The sequence below is a fragment of the Lutra lutra genome, chromosome 18 (assembly GCF_902655055.1).
Source record: "Lutra lutra chromosome 18, mLutLut1.2, whole genome shotgun sequence".
Classification (NCBI taxonomy): domain Eukaryota; kingdom Metazoa; phylum Chordata; class Mammalia; order Carnivora; family Mustelidae; genus Lutra; species Lutra lutra.
This window is the reverse complement of record NC_062295.1, coordinates 21,291,735-21,310,407: the sequence shown is the minus strand read 5'-3', so window position 1 is coordinate 21,310,407 and position 18,673 is coordinate 21,291,735. Positions and strand designations below refer to the sequence as shown.

Genomic DNA, 18,673 nt, shown 5'->3' with positions numbered 1-18,673 from the left:
GGGGAAGAATTGACAGAAGCCTCCTAGAACCAAGAGCTGGGCCAGGCACTTGCTTTATAGGGGTGAGTGGGCCCCGTCTTTTTATAAGTGAGAGATCTGAGTGCTGTTTTTCAAACCGTGAATCATGATTGATTAGTGCCTCTTGAAAGCTATGTAGCAGATGGCCACCAGCATTTAAAAATAGAAAACAGAATATACATAGAATATATAACCATAGAATATATACAGAAAAAATATATATATTTATACATATTTATATTTATATGTATAATAGAATATAATAGAATACTTATATAAAATATAAAATAGAATATTATAGAAAACCTCACAGCACTTTGCATGTAATAAGAGTAGGTATGGGGGCGCCTGAGTGGCTCAGTGGGTTAAGCCGCTGCCTTCGGCTCAGGTCATGATCCCAGGTCCTGGGTTCGAGCCCCAAGTCGGGCTTTCTGCTCAGCAGGGAGCCTGCTTCCTCCTCTCTCTCTATCTGCCTCTCTGCTTACTTGTGATTTCTCTCTGTCAAATAAATAAATAAAATCTTTAAAAAAAAAAAAAAAAAAAAAAAAAAAAAAAAAAAGAGTAGGTATGTTTTTGCAGAGCATTTTATTCATCTAATAAATACTATGGGTCCTACAATAGACATGGTCAAAAAAGTTTTAGAATTGACTCATAAAGAAAGATTCCATGGACTCAGGAAAAGAAGATCAAATGTTCCACTTTTGTTGAAACCCGATGGGAATGGGTTTCAATACAAATACAAAGTATTTAATACAAAGTAGTAAAGATACATTTAATACAAAGTAGTAAAGATACTAAGCTCTGCCACTTTCTTGCTGTGCAGCCTGGGGGAAACTGATTAACCTGTCTGGGCCTCTGTCACCTCATCTACAAAACAGCATGAGGATGAAACAAGTGCATGCATGAGAACAGACTGGCCCAGGAGCAGTTTTAAGTGGCACTAACTGTGGATGCTTGCATCCAAATGTACCCCTTAATGAGGTATTTTGAAACAATAGCCTTTTCACTTCTTGTGAATAACAAATTCTCCCAAGTTACTAGGATCAGGCTTTATTTCTGTATACGGTAAGTCATCTGGAATTGTCATCAGGAGGGGCCGGAGAAGGGTCTTTAGCTGTAAGAGCACTTCTGTGGTTTTCTCGGGACACTTTCCAGGTTGTCCCCAACCTCAGCACCACTGATCCTCTACCATCACGTTGGAACACAGGGGTGTCCAGGACCCACATCCAGGGGAGCTGAAGCGTTACGAGTGCCTGTGGCTCGGTGGCCAGTCTTCCCGGCACATTCCGGCACAGGGCATCTCATTATCAACCTAGGGTTCCGGTGGGGAAATCACGCTCTGCCCATTAATAGATCAAGAGACAGCAGCATAGAAAGGCAAAGTGACATCCCTGGGATCTTTCAGGAGGGGAGGCACACCACCAGCAAAACCATGGAGGTGCCAAGGCGTGCGCCTGGGGGCCAGGGAGCGTGCCCACTGGAACCAGGCTCTGAGGCGGTCAAGCTTGTGGGCCAGGGGGAGCCCCCGAGGCATTCTTGGCTATGTTGCTGCTGAATCCGGATTCTCTCAGCGAGGCTCATTCCAACTCGGTCAACACAGTAACTCCTTATTTGATTAACTCTGATTTCTCTGTATTTGATTAACCAGACTCCTCATTCCCCAAATGATAAGAGAGTTTACTGACTTGCTTTTGGAAATTCAAATGCTATTCTCTATTTAGCTTGGACCCATCCACAGGGAGACAGTTTTACATAATGTTGTCACTAAACCACTTGGTTATCTTAATTTCCTCACTCCCTCAACTGGTTTAAGGACCTGCTAAGTGCCGCGAAACTGGAAAACAGCGTGAGGGCTATTAGCCATGATTAGGAAGAGAACGTCCACTTTCTGAGTGCTAAGGCCCTGCTGGGCTAAGTGCTAATATGCTCCGTGAGACCTCAGGGTGGCCTGGGGGTGGGGGGAGGAGAGGAGGTGTTGTTATTTCCATTTTACAGATGAAACTGGCTCGATGGAGATAAAGCAATCCACCCACCACCCGCGGGGTTAGAGGGGGTGAAGGTGGGATCCAGACACAGGACAAGCCCTGAGCTCTTCATGCCAGGAGGCCACCCATGTCCAACTTTGCAACTCTGGATGCATTGCTTTGCTTTTCTCAATGTGGGGGGGGAGGAGAGAGAGGTCCACCCCATCTTCCTTTCATTTGTCCCCCCTCCAGGTGAAGAAGATCAGAGGTGTCTGGGCTAAGAGACAGGAAAACTTTGGACTCCCAGGCCCCCACCCAGGGTAGCGAATTGCTCCCACTCGGACCAACCGATGGCAACCTACCTAGGGTAACAGAGAAGTGGGCTGTGTGGATGGGCACCGAGTTAGCCACGTCTGCCATGAATACAGGATGGTGCCATGGCAACTAGGACACTCCACACTTGATGTCCCCGCTCTAGGCTTTGTTCACACACACACCCACATTGTTTTCAAAAGTGCAAATAAAGTCAACACACGCAAAGAGGTACTGTGGACATACATTATTTCTGCCCGTCCAGAATCCATCCTCCTTTTTCTGGTAGAACAGTACAACCATAAGCATCACAGAATGAATAGTATGAAACTGTAAAAAAAGGAAAGCACGCACGTGCGCGCATATGCTCCCCTCTACCCTTCCTTCGAGAACTTTCCCTTTTGTGCCTTCAAGCCGTAATCCCACCCCTCAATGCGCACTCCAGTAGCAGGCACGCGACCCTGTCGAACCAATCAGCAATCAGAGCCTCCCACCTTGGCCTCAGTGATTGGCTCAGGGATGCCCACTTGACTCAAAGCAAGCCAATGAGACCCGAGCTGACATGCAGGGTCCCTCCCTCCCCTCTCCAGCATGGCTTCACTGGCAGGGTCTGAAACTAGAGCTGTTGGCGGCCATCTTGGTCCCCAGGTCGGGAAGCATCTGGGCTGAATGGGGCCAACTTGGAGAAGAGCAGGGCTAGGTGATGAGGGAACAGTGTCCTGAAGAAATGATTGCAGTATCTCTAGTCCGGTTGGCCTAGCCAGTCCAGAGCTAATTTCGTCTAACCTAGTCAGAGCTAGCTTTACCACGGGAAGTGCCAATTCCCTGAGCCAATCTGAGTGGCTTTTCTGACTCTTGGAATGAAAGTAAAATTAATGACGTACATTGTTCAAAAACTCTTTGGTGATGTCCCTGCAGTGGACTGAATGTTCGGGATCCCTCAGAATTCCTATGTCCAAACCTGTCCTCCAGGGTGATGGTGGGAGGGGTGGGATCTTTGGGAGGTGGTTAGGTCATGGGCGGGAGGAGCCCCGGTGAATGGGGTGATCGCGCGATAAAAGGGACCATAGAGGACAACCCTGCTCTCATTGCGCGACCTGAGCACAAAGCAAGACGACCACAGTCTGCAACCAGGAAGCACTTCCTCACCACAGCAAAGCCATGTGCATGCGCTGATCTGGAGCTTCCAGCCTCCAGAATGTGAGAAACACATTTTCTGCTATTCAGAGACCTCCCCGACTGGGATGCTTTGTCAGGGCAGCCCAAATGCACCAAGACAGCCTGCAACCCACATTTCCACTTCCATCTGCTGGCCTCTGCCCCACTGTGGGCCACATGGACCTCACCATCGTTCAGCACCGTGGACTGTGGCCTTTTGCCGACGTCCACGACAATTTGTCCTCCATACCTCAGCAAACCCACCCTTCTGCTTAACTCATTACTTGCTTAAGACCTTTCGGTTGCTGACCATCGTTGGATAATTCCACAACCCTTAAGATGGCGTATATAGTCTGGCATTGTGAGGCCTCTGTTTCACAAAAAACAGTCACACTCGAGTCAACCACTGTTTTATGTCTTTACTCACTTAACCGGCCCAAGAAGCATTCTGAAGTGGACTGTGCTTACCTCTTTAGCGGTGGGACCACTGAGGCACCCCATGGGCGAGCAGTTTCTTGGGTCCGACGCTGTGGTTGCGACAGCCAGTGGCGTGGCCCACATCTCCAGACTCACCTGCTCTCCTCCCACGATGCTCCATGGGACTGACTCATTCTTCCTTCTGCTCCTCTGAGTGCTGTAAAGAGTTAAGAGAATTTCTAACTGTAGAGCAGAAAAGGCCACAGAGCATACCACGATAATTGGGCTTGTTTGGTGGGGAGGAAATGCCTGTCTTGGTGTCAGGGCACCATGTAAAAAATGTGTTTTTATTCCACACAAATTAGTCTGTGTGTTCACCCCATGCTGGTGATGGTCTGGTGGCCAAACGGGGGTTGGCATTACACTCCGTGCACGGAGATCGCTGATTAGTGTAAGTGGGGCCCCTGTCTGCATTTTCTTTTGTCTCTTTTCCTGGAGTGGAGCAGAACACAGGGCCTAATTGGGAGGCAGATTGCAGAGCAAACACGATGGGCTTCCGAATACTTCTCTTTAGCCCTGTCTACACTAACAGAGAAATAATCCAGGCCAGGGTCAGGCTGCAGGAAATGGAGGGTACAGACTCCTTGTGCCCAAAAGCTAGAGACTGAGAAATGTGTATTCATGGACTCCTGGAAAACTCAATTCCAAGAATCTTCCTAATAGAGGTTGGTTGACTCACAGATGCTCAGAATTACAGGGTCTTAGAGTTAATTTTACATTCTTAGAATCCTGCGAACGAAGATGCAGTCAGATAGCAGGAATACAACTGCCCTTGACATGGCCTGCATTTCAGGCGGCTGGAACTTTCCCTGTTTCCTCAGGTGGGGCTCTGCTTCCCTCCTACCACCAGCCCCTACTCCCTTTGTCTGGTTGGCTCATGTCACCGTTCATGTCTCAGCTGAACTGTTACTCACTTTCTCTGTCCACACAAAAATGGGCACACGAGGTAAAAGCAGAGGCCCCTCGTCTTCCCCATCATTCCCTTCTCCACTGAGCTGATTTAATATGTGCTCCCACCCCCATAATTTGCAAGGTCTTTAAATGGAGGAATCCTGACCATTTTGTTTGACCGCTGAATTCCCCAGTTCTGGGGACATAACTGAGGTACTCTGAGGTCTTTGCTGGGCGAATGACTGAATGATTGAATAAGTGATCTTGGATTCTTTGACTCTCAGCAAACTCCCCCCTAGTGCCCCTCCAGAAACCCTGACCAATACTTGTCCAGCCTCTGGTTGAATTCCTCCAGGAGGCACAATCCATTCTACTGTAGAGAGAGAAAGAGCCTCATATTACACGTCCTGTGCTTTACCTCCCCTCCCCGAATAGAACTCCTAGGATGGCAGAAAAGCACAGGCTTGTAGTTCCAAACAACTCAATGGCAAGAAGGAGCCCCAGAAGGCTTAAAGCGAGCGCCCCCCACTGGCAAACTGGTGACCTGAGCATTGGATTTGACCCAGAGTTTTATTCTGTGGTTCCATGATTTAAAAAAAAAGCAACATTCCTTCTAAAGTCTAATGCAGACACAGAAATGTGCCCATTTCACAAGCAGATGGCTTGGTGGAGGGGCTCGACATGAGCACAGCTGTACCACTAGCCCTGGTGAAGAAAAAGCACAGGACTGGCATTTCCTCCTCCTCTCTGGGAGCTCTCTGTACTCTGGTGACTATCTGGCAACACTGGGCCCCCAGTTCCTTATGGCAAGAGTGGCTGGTCTGAAGGACGCCTGTTTTCCATGGGGCCTGCGCCGTCCATCTGGCACACCTGACCTGCTTCCCTGAGCTTGGGCCCTGGAGGCATGTCATCCTTTCCAGTTCTGCTCTCGTCTTTTTCTTCTAGATGTTGGCACTTGTTAGAGCTACACTGTTTACATAGGAAGGGAGCAGGGAGAAGCAGAGCATTTTTGCTTTGGAAATAGATGGAAACGAGCTGGGAGTCCTGATTGGCAACTAACTGGAGAGTCTGTATGTAGGAACCTGGTTCAGGTAGGCAACAGTTACCTCCCTCTCTCCATGTCTGGTCCTCATCTGTTAAGTGGACAACACATCACTGGGCTGATGGGAGGAATTCATGAGTTTCTGCTTCTAAAGCCCTTAGCACAGTTAATCCTGGCACATGAGAAATGTTGGTTCAACAATTAGATAAGTCCCCTCAAGTTTCTTATGTTACTCCTTGGAACTCCATTATCTCATCTGTAAAATGGGACCAGTAATGCCAGTTGCTCAGGTCTGTCATGAGAATTAGTGAAAGAACTTATTTTCAGGAACTCCCAAGGAGAAGATCTCAATGAAATACTCCTGCTTTCCCTCCCCTTCCCACCCAGCAGTACCCACTTGACTTCGGTCCCCACATTCGCAGTAGGCAGAACTGTTCAGGGCCTTCACTTTGCTTTGGAGTTGGTGGTCTTGAGACCACCTCATCATCCTGCCCCTTGGCCAGTGCCAAAGCTCAGACGCTGGGCTCATCACCTCAAGGCCACCTGTTCCTCTGGCTTCTGCCCCCCTCCCTTAAATATTCATGGGCAAACCTTGCCTTATGGTCACCGTTTGTTTATGTTTGAAGTTAGAGCCGGGCATTTCTTTTTCCATCTGTCATGTTCATAGTTCATTTTCATAAAAAGAAAAACTCAAGCTTACGATGACCATTTCTCTAGGGTTTCAAGGTCAAGGGTTCTTTCTCACCTTGGTCAGCATTTTGACACATCAGTTCAGCTTTCAGAAGGAACCATGCTGCCCAGAATGGTGTGCTATACTTACCTACCCTCCCTCCCTCCCTCCCTCCCTCCCTCCCTTCCTTCCTTCCTTCCTAAAACATATCTGAAGCAGTGTATTACTTATTCATTGGGGAAACAAGTCTCTATTGAGAAATACGGTAAATGACATAAATAAAGTGATGCTTTATTGGAGAATAAAACCTCGAGCAGAATTCAGTTCTTCTGCCCCCCACCCCCAGCCCCTAGCTCTTGGCTTCTGTTTTCTTCCTTGACACTTTGGATGAGGTGGTCTTGGTGAGACTTCCAGGCCCTTTGGGGCCGTCTGTCTTCCTGGCCAGTGGTGCAGGCACCATCTTGGGTCCACTGCCCTTGGGAGGAAGAATGGTCTTGGCTTTTGGCCCCTCCCCAGCCACCTGGGCAGTGATCTCTGTAAGGACTTTGAGCAACAGCATTCTAGCCCTTGGTGACCATGAGTCTTCAATGCTGACTTCCAGCTTTTCTTTTGCTGTGGGTCTCCCCACCTTGGCTGCTCCTTCTTCTTTGGCTTCTTGCTGGGCCCACTGGCACTGTGAGGGGCTCGTGTGGCCTTGTCTCACCCCCTTGTCTCTGTCCTTAGTTTGGCTGGCTTTTGGGGGGGGCCTTCTCCTTGACCACACTGGGTTTGGAGGGAGGTGTTTTCACCTCCCCTCTGCCCCCTTTGCAGCTCACATGGGCTGGGAAGGTCCTTCTTTGTCTCACTTGGGTTCTTGGGCTCCTTCTTTTTGGCCTCAGCGGTGTCCTGGGAGCAGTCAAGGTGGATGTCTTCCTGGGCTGGGTATCACTTACTAATTTGAAGCTGCCAGTGGTCCCCTTGTCCTTGGAGTTGATGGGCCTGAGGAGGAAACGCTGGCAATGTTATGGCCAGAGCCTGCTTCAGTGGGCACTCAGACCAGATAAGACAGAGGGAGAGGGAGAGAATCTCCAGCAAACTCTGCACTGAGCATGGACCCTGATGTGAGGCTCAATCTCATGACCCCAAGATCATGACCTGAACCAAAATCAAGAGTCAGATGCTTAACAAGCTGAGCCACCTGGGTGCCCCCTACTCCCTTCTATAGATGGGGAAACCAAGGCTAGGGCGGGTGACTCCAAGAAGCAGTGAGAGCTCACTTCTCTGTGATCTAAATCCAAGATTTCTCTTCTTGACACTCTACCTTTCAACTTTGCCAGAAAGGACTTGGTGACATAGGGCAGAGGACTGAAGTTCTTACATCCAAGCCATCCACAGCTTTCATGGGATTGTTGCTCCCAATTTTTTTCTAAAGCATTTTATTAGGATGTAATTCACATACTGCATAATTTACCCACTTAATGTGAATGGTTTAGTGTTTTTCAGTATACTCACAGGGCTGTGAAACTGTCGTAATAATCTAAACTTAGAGCAACTCATCCCCCCCTAAAAGATACCCCATACCCATTAGCAGTCAATCCCCATTCCACTCCTGCCCTGCCCTCCATCCAGCCCTAAGCAACCATTAATTAAATTCTGCCTCTATAAACTGGCCTATTGTGGAAATTCTAGGATAGGGAATGATCTAAAATATTGATCTGGCTTTTTTCATTCAGAATAGTGTTTTTGAAGACCATCAGTTGTGGCACACATCACTTTTTTTTTTTTTTTTTTTATGATTGTTTTAGTTTCTTTATTTCCTCACCAGCATTTGGTGTTAACCCTATTTTTGATTTTAGCCATTCTGATAGGTGGGTAGTAATAGCTCACTGGGGGGTGGGCTTTTTTAAAATTATTTTTGGAGATATAGTGGACGTATGACATTATGTTAAATTTCAGGAGTTCACTGTGGTGTTTTTTTTTTTTTTCCCACGTATTTCTTTTTTTTTTTTTTAAATTTTTTTATTTTTTCAGCATAACAGTATTCATTATTTTTGCACCACACCCAGTGCTCCATGCAATCTGTGCCCTCTACAATACCCACCACCTGGTGCCCCCAACCTCCCACCCCCCACCCCTTCAAAATTCTCAGATCGTTTTTCAGAGTCCATAGTCTCTCATGGTTCATCTCCCCTTCCAATTTCCCTCAACTCCCTTCTCCTCTCCATCTCCCCTTGTCCTCCATGCTATTTGTTATGCTCCACAAATAAGTGAAACCATATGATAATTGACTCTCTCTGCTTGACTTATTTCACTAAGCATAATCTCTTCCAGTCCCATCCATGTTGCTACAAAACTTGGGGATTCATTCTTTCTTTTTTTTTTTTTTACAGCTTTATAAACATATATTTTTTATCCCCAGGGGTACAGGTCTGCGAATCGCCAGGTTTACACACTTCACAACACTCACCATAGCACATACCCTCCCCGATATCCATAACCCCACCCCCTCTCCCAACCCCCTCCCCCCATCAACCCTCAGTTTGTTTTGTGAGCTTAAGAGTCACTTATGGTTTGTCTCCCTCCCAGTCCCATCTTGTTTCATTTACTCTTCTCCTACCCCCTCAACCCCCCATGTTGCATCTCCTCTCCCTCATATCAGGGAGATCATATGATAGTTGTCTTTCTCCGATTGACTTATTTCGCTAAGCATGATACCCTCTAGTTCCATCCACGTCGTCGCAAATGGCAAGATTTCATTTCTTTTGATGGCTGCATAGTATTCCCTTGTGTATATATACCACATCTTCTTTATCCATTCGTCTGTAGATGGACATCTAGGTTCTTTCCATAGTTTGGCTATTGTAGACATTGCTGCTATAAACATTCGGGTGCACGTGCCCCTTCGGATCACTATGTTTGTATCTTTAGGGTAAATACCCAGCAGTGCAATTGCAGGGTCATAGGGTAGTTCTATTTTCAACCTTTTGAGGAACCTCCATGCGGTTTTCCAGAGTGGTTGCACCAGCTTGCATTCCCACCAACAGTGTAGGAGGGTTCCCCTTTCTCCGCATCCTCGCCAGCATCTGTCATTTCCTGACTTGTTAATTTTAGCCATTCTGACTGGTGTGAGGTGATATCTCATTGTGGTTTTGATTTGTATTTCCCTGATGCCGAGTGATATGGAGCACTTTTTCATGTGTCTGTTGGCCATCTGGATGTCTTCTTTGCAGAAATGTCTGTTCATGTCCTCTGCCCATTTCTTAATTGGATTATTTGTTCTTTGGGTGTTGAGTTTGCTAAGTTCTTTATAGATTTTGGACACTAGCCCTTTATCTGATACACACATCACTTTTTTATTGCCAAAAAACATTCCATCCTATGGATACACCCAATTTTACTTACCCACCCATCAGTTGATGGACATTTTGGTTGTTTCTATCTCTTTGGCTAATATGAATACTGCTTCTTTGGACATTAGTGTGCAAATCTTTGTGCAGACTCATGCTTCATTTCTCTTAGGTATATACCTAGGGATGGAATTATTAGACCATATGGTAACTCTACATTTCACTTTGAGGAACTTCTGGACTATATTCCATTGTACATCTCCCCTGGCGATATATGTGGGCCCTCGTATCTCTGCATCCTTGCCAACACTTGCTGTTGTCCATACGTTTTATTATAGCCATCCTAGTGTGTGCAAAGTGGTGTCTCATTGTGGTTTGGAATTCCATTTTCTAATAACTAATGACATTCTGCCTCTTTTCATGTACTTATTGGCCATTTGTATAACTTCTTGGGAGAAATGCCTTTTCAAATCTTCCAACTGTTGGCCCATTTTTATTTTTATTTTTTTAAGATTTATTTTATTTATTTGAAAGACAGAGATCACAAGTCGGCAAGAGGCAGGCAGAGAGAGAGGAGGAAGCAGGCTCCCCACAGAGCAGAGAGCCTGATGCGGGGCTCAATCCCAGAACCCTGGGATCATGACCTGAGCTGAAGGCAGCGGCTTAATCCACTGAGCCACCCAGGCGCCCCATGTTGGCCCATTTTTAATTGGACTGCTGGTCTTTGTATTAAGTTGCAGGAATCCTTTATCTATTTTGGGGGTGTAAGTTCCTTATCAGATATGGAAATGTCAAATATTTTCTCCCACCCTGTAGTCTGTCTTTTCACCTTCTCCATGGGCATCACTCACAGCACAAATTTTTTAACTTTAATGTAGCCCAGTTTATCTTATTTTATCACTTGTGATTTTCTTGTCATATCTAAGAAAACATTGCCTTAAAAAAGGCATAAAGAGGGGAGGAGGAGCAAGATGGCAGAGGAGTAGGAGACCTAAATAAATATCATCAGGTCCCGGGAGTTCAACCAGATAGTTATCAAACCATTCTGAACAGCTACAAACTCAACAGGAGATAGAAGAGAGGCAGAGCAGCAATTCTAGGAACAGAAAATTGACCACTTTCCAGAAGGTAGAATGGGCAGAGAAGTGAATGTGAAGCCACGGGACGGTAGACCACAGGGGGAGGGGCCGGCTCCCTGCAAGCAGTAGAGCAGTGGAGCACAAAATTGGAACTTTTATAAGTCTGCTCCACTGAGGAACATCGCTCCAGAGGCTAAGCAGGGGTGGAGCCCTCGCAGGGACAGTGTGGTCTCAGGTCCCGTGGGGTCATAGAAAGACCAGGGGCGTCTGAGTGTGGCAGAGCTGCCAGGTATCAGAACAGGGAAGCGGCTGCAGAGATGGAGCCAAGGAGGGGCTCTCAGCTTGGGGTTACTTTAAACCATGACCCAAGGCACAGTCGGGCCACTGCTCTTCAAGCAGGGACCCCGCAAGTGGCAGATACAGAACACCCACCTTCTTCCCCTGTGATGAGTGGCGTAGGAGCATGATGCAGGAATCTGCTGGGTTTGGAGACTCCAAACGGGGCCAAGCGCCAGAGATAGAAACGCTCGGTCACAGGCTGGGTGAGCTCGGACCGCAGCCAGAGACCAGGGAGACGGGAGGGATTGACTGCTTTCCTCCGAGGGCGCACTGAGGAGCAGAGCCCTGAGCTCTCCGGGCCAGAGACTGGAGGCCGCCATTTTTATTCCCATCCTCCAAAACTCTACGGAAAGCGTTTAGGGAACAAAAACTGCTGAGAGCGAACCCGAATCCGAGCAGATTACTTAGCCCAGCCCCTGGCACTGCGGCACAATTCTGCCTCAGGCAAAGATAATTCAGAATCACCATAACGGACCCCTCCCCGAGAAGATCAGCAAAACCTCCAGCCAAGACCAATTTTACCAATCAATGAGAACTATAAAACACCTGTGCTAGGAGAATACACCATGTAGAATTCATGGCTTCCCCCCCCCCCCCATGATCCTCTAGTCTTTCAAAATTAAATTGCTTTAATTTTATTTTTTTCTTATTCTATTTTTTGAGATTTTTCTCTTTCTGATTTTAGTGTTTTTTAACTATTTTATGTTATCAATACCTTTTTAAAAATCTTTTAAAATTTTCATTGTTATAGTCATATTTTATCCCTTCATTGTATTTAACCTTATTTTTTGTATACATATAGGGTTTTTTTTTTTCTTTAAAATTTTGGGATATGATTTCCTCTGATAGATCAAAATTATACCCTAAGTCTAGCGCATGGCTTTGTTCTAGTCTCCAGCCTGGTCACATTCTTTCCTTTTTTTTTTCAACCAACTTCTTATATTATCAATTCCTTTTTTAGAATCTTTTTAAATTTTCATCTTTATAGTCATAGTCCATCCCTTCATCATGTTTACCCTTATTTGTGTGTGTGTGTGTGTATATATAATATATATATATATATATATATATATATGTATGTATATATGATCTTCTTGTTGGACAGACCTTTTAAGTATGTTATAGTGTCCCTCCTCATCTCTTATTATAGTCTTTGGCTTAAAATCTAATTTATCTGAAATAAGGATAGCCACCCCAGCTTTCTTTTGATATCCATTAGCATGGTAAATTGTTTTCCACCCCCTCACCTTAAATCTGGAGGTGTCTTTGGGTCTAAAATGAGTTTCTGGTAGACAGCATATTGATGGGTTTTGTTTTTTTTTTTTATCTATTCTGATACCCTATGTCTTCTGATTGGGGCATTTAACCCATTTACATTCAGGGTAACTATTGAAAGATATTAATTTAGTGCCATTTTATTGCCTGTAAAGTGACTGTTACTGTATATTGTGTCTGTTCCTTCCTGGTCTGTTACTTTTAGGCTCTCTTTTTCCTTAGAGGACCGCTTTCAATATTTCCTGGAGAGTTGGTTTGGTGTTTGCAAATTCTTTTAGCTTTGTTTGTCCTGGAAGCTTTTTTTTTTCCCCTTCTATTTTCAGTGACAACCTAGCTGGATATAGTATTCTTGGCTTTAATATAGCAATAATGTTTAGGAAGGCATCTTTGGTGTACGTGGATTTCAGGGGAGTGTTCCAGGAGAAAGAGACAGCATGTGTAAAGGCCTGGGGGCAGGAGAATGAAACTGGCATGTTTGTGGGAGAGAAACAGTCATGCACATGAGCTGTCTCTGTGCAGTAGGAGGTGGGAAGAGGGGTCAGGGTGTGGGAAGGGTGTGGTCTGGGCTCCTTCATGCATTTCTTTAGTTGTCTATTCAACATGCAGATTTCAGGTGCCTGGTTGGTGCAGGTGATATGTGAAGCAATATCTTGAAAATATGAACCAAAGCCTGGAGAAAACCAAAACTCACAGTGGGGAAGACAGATAAGTCAGTGATTCCCCACATTATAATGAGATGAGAGACATGATGGGGCACACCACACTGTTACCAAAAGGAGGGTTGTATAGGAGAGCTATACTTCCAGACCCCTCAGAGTCTGGCTTGGCCATGTGGCTTGCTTTGGACAATGTGATGCTGAGCCCTCTGCCACTGTGACCCTTGTTACCCTCTTCCATGTCAACTGGAAATGTTCTAGATAGAGACTGCTCATTCTCTCTGGGCCCTGGAGTGAGGTTGTCAACCCTGGAATGGTCAAATAGTGTGACAGAGGGGCGCCTGGGTGGCTCAGTCGGTTACACTTCTGACTCTTGGTTTCAGCTGAGTTCATGATCTCGTGGTCCCGGGTCAAGTCCTGTATCAGGCTCTGTGCCCCGCGCAGAATCGGCTTCGGGTTCTCTCTCCTTCCTCCTGTGCACTCTCTCTCTCAAATAAGTAAGTTAAATCTTTAAAGAAAAATGTAGCGTGTGAGAGAAATAAAACATTGCTGGGTCTTGGGCCAGCGAGGAATTGAGAGTCCCACCAGGTTTCTTACAGCCATCATTTCCTGAGCCCCAGTTCTGGGCTGGGGTCTACACGTTGTTCCCTGCATGCAGGGGTGCATAGAGTCTGTCTGCAGACACTGTACTTGCCATCCACTGGGCCTTCAGCTCTCCCACTCCTGAGTGTCAATTTTATAAGTTAGATGCAGGTGCTCTTGAGGATAATCCGGTGGTCATAGGAGCCCACAAGACTTCCTAGCCTTATGTCAGACAGAGATACAGGGCCACAAGAATGGAAGGGGAGATCATAGGACAGTCTGCAAAGAGAGTACCTAAATCTAGAAAAGCTCATCCAGCATCCAGCTGGGAGAAGAAAGTAAGGGGAGAAGATCCTGGGGTTTCAAGCAGGGCTCCCTCCTTCTGGGCTTTTCCCCAAGGCAGTGGGAAGCCAGCACAAGGCTTTCAGGCAGGGAAGCCCCAGGACTAGACTCACCATGGCTGCCATTAGGACCAGAGGGGAGCAAGACTGGGGGCAGGGAGACCATTCAGGGAGCTGATCCAATGTCCTGGCCAGGGAACAAGACCAGGGTGTGCAAAATGGAGAGTGGCGGATGGGTTCGCTCTCCCTAAACCCATGACCCTGGCTTGATGCTCCACTGACATTTTATCTCTGTCCTTTTCCCCAGCCTAAAGGGCTGCCTGACCTATATTTATCTTTCTAAGCGCCCGTGCTGCAAATTATAGCAATCTGAGAAATTTCCACACTGCCCACATTCCCCGCATTCTGGGTCATGGGCCACATGGCCCTGGTGAGCTAGTAATTGTGTTGCTTATTCTGTTTGGTTTCCTGAGATTTCTGTTTGTTTAGTGACAGGGCTCTTACCAGTTTAAGTTCACAAAGCCGCCTCTCCAGCTCCCATCAGGTCCCAGGTGAGCTGCCTGGTAACCTGGCCTCAGGTGAGCCGAATGTTCTGGATCCCCGGCATTTCCTCCAGGTGGGCAGATCTTCCCACAGAAGCTGAGAAAGCACGGCTTAACTTTCTTTTCCAATTAGCTCTGCATTTTCTATAAAGACATAATCCTTTATTAAGTTAATGAGGCATAATAATTATTAATTGCTAATTTCCATAGTCATTTAGTCTATTTAAAAGAAATGGTACCATTTAGAGCAAGATTTAAAGATATGCAAATATCAAACAGCTTCCTTCGGCTATCCAGCTACACTGGGGCACCAGAGCAAACACATGGACTTTTCCTGCCAGGAAGGTATTCGTTCTCAATCCCATGACTTGGAAATTCAGCGTCCCAGCTGCACGTCCTCGGCCAATGTTTTTTAACTTCTCAGAGTGCCAGTTTCCCCTGCACTGAGTAGGAGATGGGGATAGAAATACTCACCTGCTGGGGCTGTCTGTGAGAGGACATCAGAAGAATGCCTCACCTAGTCCTTAGAATATGGTGAGAAAGTTAAGGAATGTACGTGACCCATGAGAAGTTGTTTCTTCATCTAACCCTGGATGCATTTCCTAATTCTCAATTAAAGAAATAAATATATATGTGTATAAATAGTAATATGTTCCCGTGTCTGTATATCTCTATCTATCCCTCTATTTATACCTCATCTCTACCTCTCTACCTGTCTTCACCTTCCTGTCTTCTAAATTTCTCATGGAAATTCATGGAAGTTGATGCCACCTCTGCCTCAAGGCTCTTGAGCCTTTGGGACAACTCAAGGTCACAAAAGCACTCACAGGCACCTCCATGATCTTTCTGTTACCTTGAGACCTTTCTGTCCTGGATGTGGGAGACAATGATTTCTTGTCCATACTCTTTCTGCTCCATTCTTTGGCAAAGGTGTTGGAGTAGGATTCTTACCCCCCACCCCCAGATGGTTCGAGGGCTAGAAGTTAGCCAGATCATGGGGCCCAGCAAGCAAGGGGGACTGCTGGGCTTCCAAGACATCCCTCTCCCCACCAAGTATCCCTCCCTGGGATCATCTCCCAGTCACGATCCCAGCATTGACTCCTGGCTCATGATGTTCTGCTCATCTGGGGGTGGGGACTTTGGGATTCATTCACCCTCTGGATTTCACTCCATGGATCCAGTGGCTTGCAGAAAGACACCCCTCTTCTTTTTAAGAAATCTAGTTAAGGAGTTACATGTACTGGGGGGATGTAGTGGGGGGGGGAACCCTCTCTCACCTGAGCCAGAGTCATTTCCATCGAGATGAGAATGGTGAGACCAACACCATCAGCCCCAGAGATAACCAGTTGCATATGGTGGCTACAGGAGGCAGGGCAGAGCCAAATCTAATGGTGACAATGAAGTCAGGCTCCAACGGAAGGTGGGCAGCAGCTGTAGCAGGCGAAGCCAGGTCCTGGGCGGGGACATGATATTGTCATGTGCTTACAACAGCTACTAGCACTTGAGAGCAACCTCTGTGCCAGACACTGTTCTAAATGGTGTCCTGCATCACCTGACTTGTCTGGAATCAGTTGTCATTCTCTTTGCTTCATTGATGAGGATGTTGAGGGCCAGAGCAGTTCAGTGACATTTCCAAAGCCCTGCAGTCAGCATGTGTGAGCCCAAAATGTGGACCTTTAGCAGTGAGAGCACTCTGTTGGCTGTCTCCCTTCAATCTTCCCAAGGGGAAGAAGTTGGTATCATTCAAGACATGACCTCCATTCAGGAAGGAGGTGTGAGCTGAAGGTAGATGCTTAACGGACTGAGCTACCCAGGCGCCCCCAGCTGATTTTAATATGTGAGTCAACTGCAATCATTCCTGGGCAGAGATCAAGGGGGTGAGAAATGGCCATGTCCCAGGGCCCTGACACTGACTATGTTGGGATATATGGCAAGGGAGAATTAAAGTTGTGGATGGAACTAAGGTTGTAAATCAAATGACATTAAAAAAAGAGATGATCCTAACTTATTCAGGTGGATCCTATGTAATCACCAGAGAGTGGGGACCAGGAGGTGGCATCATGAGACTCACCTGCCACTGCTGATATTGAAGATGAAGGAAGAGAGTCAGGAACCAAGGAACATGGAAGCCTCTAGAAGGTGGAAAATGCAAGGAAGCAGATTGTCCCCCAGACACTACAGGAGGGAGGTCACGTATCCTCCCTGAATCCCAGCTTTCTTATCTACAAATTGGGAAAAGTCATCCTTATTTCTCAAAATCATTGGGAGGATTAAATCCCATAACATAAAAAATGTCAGACTCAGGGGCTCCTGGCTGGCCCTGTCGGTGGAACGCACAACTCTTGCTCTCGGGGTTGTGAGTTCGAGGCCCACGTTGGGTGTAGGGATTACTTAAAAAGAAAATCCTTAAAGTAAGATGTCAGACACATAGTAGGGGCTCAATAAGCATTTGTTCTGCATCCAAGCTTGACTCTATTTGAGTTGGGAACATTTCAGATATCAGTAATTCACATTCTATTTTGGATACTCTTATGTTTAAAAATGCATTTTTTTCTGATTATAAAATAATATTTACTCATTGGAGAAGACCAAAGAGGTTATAGAAGAACATAAAAACAAAATAAAAATCTCCCATTAAACCACTCATTAAAGACTTCAGCTGTGATTACTGTGGTTCACTTCTACTCTCTCTGTTTCTGTCTCTTTCTTTTTCCATGTGTACATTAAAGTAACTGGGGTCACCTTACATACAGATTTTTCTATCTGATTTTTTCCAGTATATTATAAAAGCTTTTCTCCTGCCCCCCCATATTTAACGAGAAAAAGTTATCAGACTGGAGTAAGTTCAGCTCGAGGATGAGAATTCGTAGCTTTACCATGTTTTAGGTATTTGTCCCTGGGAAAATCCCGAATCTTCTCATAGGGTTATTGCTGGATTGATTGATTGATTTATTTATTTATTTATTTATTTATTTATTTTTAAAGATTTTATTTATTTATTTGACAGAGAGAGATCACAAGTAGATGGAGAGGCAGGCAGAGAGAGAGAGAGAGAGGGAAGCAGGATCTCTGCCAAGCAGAGAACCCGATGCGGGACTCGATCCCAGGCCCCTGAGATCACGACCTGAGCTGAAGGCAGCGGCTTAACCCACTGAGCCACCCAGGCGCCCTTATTGCTGGATTTAAATGACATAAGGCCCATAGAACTCAGCACAGTTGCTGAATCATAATAGATGCTTATGGAATGATGGGGGGCTAACAAACAGCCGCAACCCTGCATGACAGGAGCCTTCTCCTGGCTGTGGATGGAAACCACACTCATGGACATGCTCTTGGACGTGGTCTTCTCAGTCTTCACGAAGTGATCTGGAGCTCCAGGTTGCTTCCATTCTATAGCATTTCCATCACACGCACATTTCCATGATTGCCAAGGCAGAGAAGAGAGCCTGGAAGATTTCACATGAGCAATTAAATGCTCTGATCCAGAAGAAATATGCCTCCACTCTGCTCACAACCAATTGGCCAGAACTAATGGTCTGACCCAACTTTCAAGGGGCGTGTGAGTGGAGACATGTAACCCTTTCATTTACCCGGGAAAGGAGGTGACCCAATGTAGGTGAGCACTAGGTGTCTCTGCCATGGAATTATCTCTTTATCGTATGATTGTCTGCTTTTATGGAAATCAATGCACTTGGATTCAAGGTCAACCCCAGCCCTGAGAGCCCTCAGTCCTGACCTGGCAAAGAGAAGAAAAGGCAGCTGATCTCAGATGCGCTGATGCTTCCTGGGTCAGTCTGAAGCTGAGATTCCCATTATTCTGTGCCCAAGAGTTAATGCCCCATTGCTCAATGGTGTAAATGATGCGGTTAAGCAGAAGGCTAGAGCTGAGCACAGTGCAGCATCTCGTCAATGCCCTGTCATCACCCTGTCCTACAGCTTGTCCCAGGGGCCATCCGTCTTGGAAGAGAGTGCATCAGGCCCGCTCTGATGTTTAACACCAC

General features: G+C 46.2%; 1 long non-coding RNA gene across 1 annotated transcript; it reads right to left on the bottom strand.

Annotated features, from left to right (window-relative positions):
• Positions 1–478: 478 nt before the first annotated feature.
• Positions 479–11,421, bottom strand: LOC125090984 (uncharacterized). Its single transcript, XR_007124540.1, has 3 exons — positions 11,370–11,421; positions 3,921–4,086; positions 479–516 (listed from the first exon to the last, which is right to left on the bottom strand). It is a non-coding gene; the product is annotated as an uncharacterized LOC125090984 (long non-coding RNA).
• Between the last annotated feature and the right edge of the window lie 7,252 nt (positions 11,422–18,673).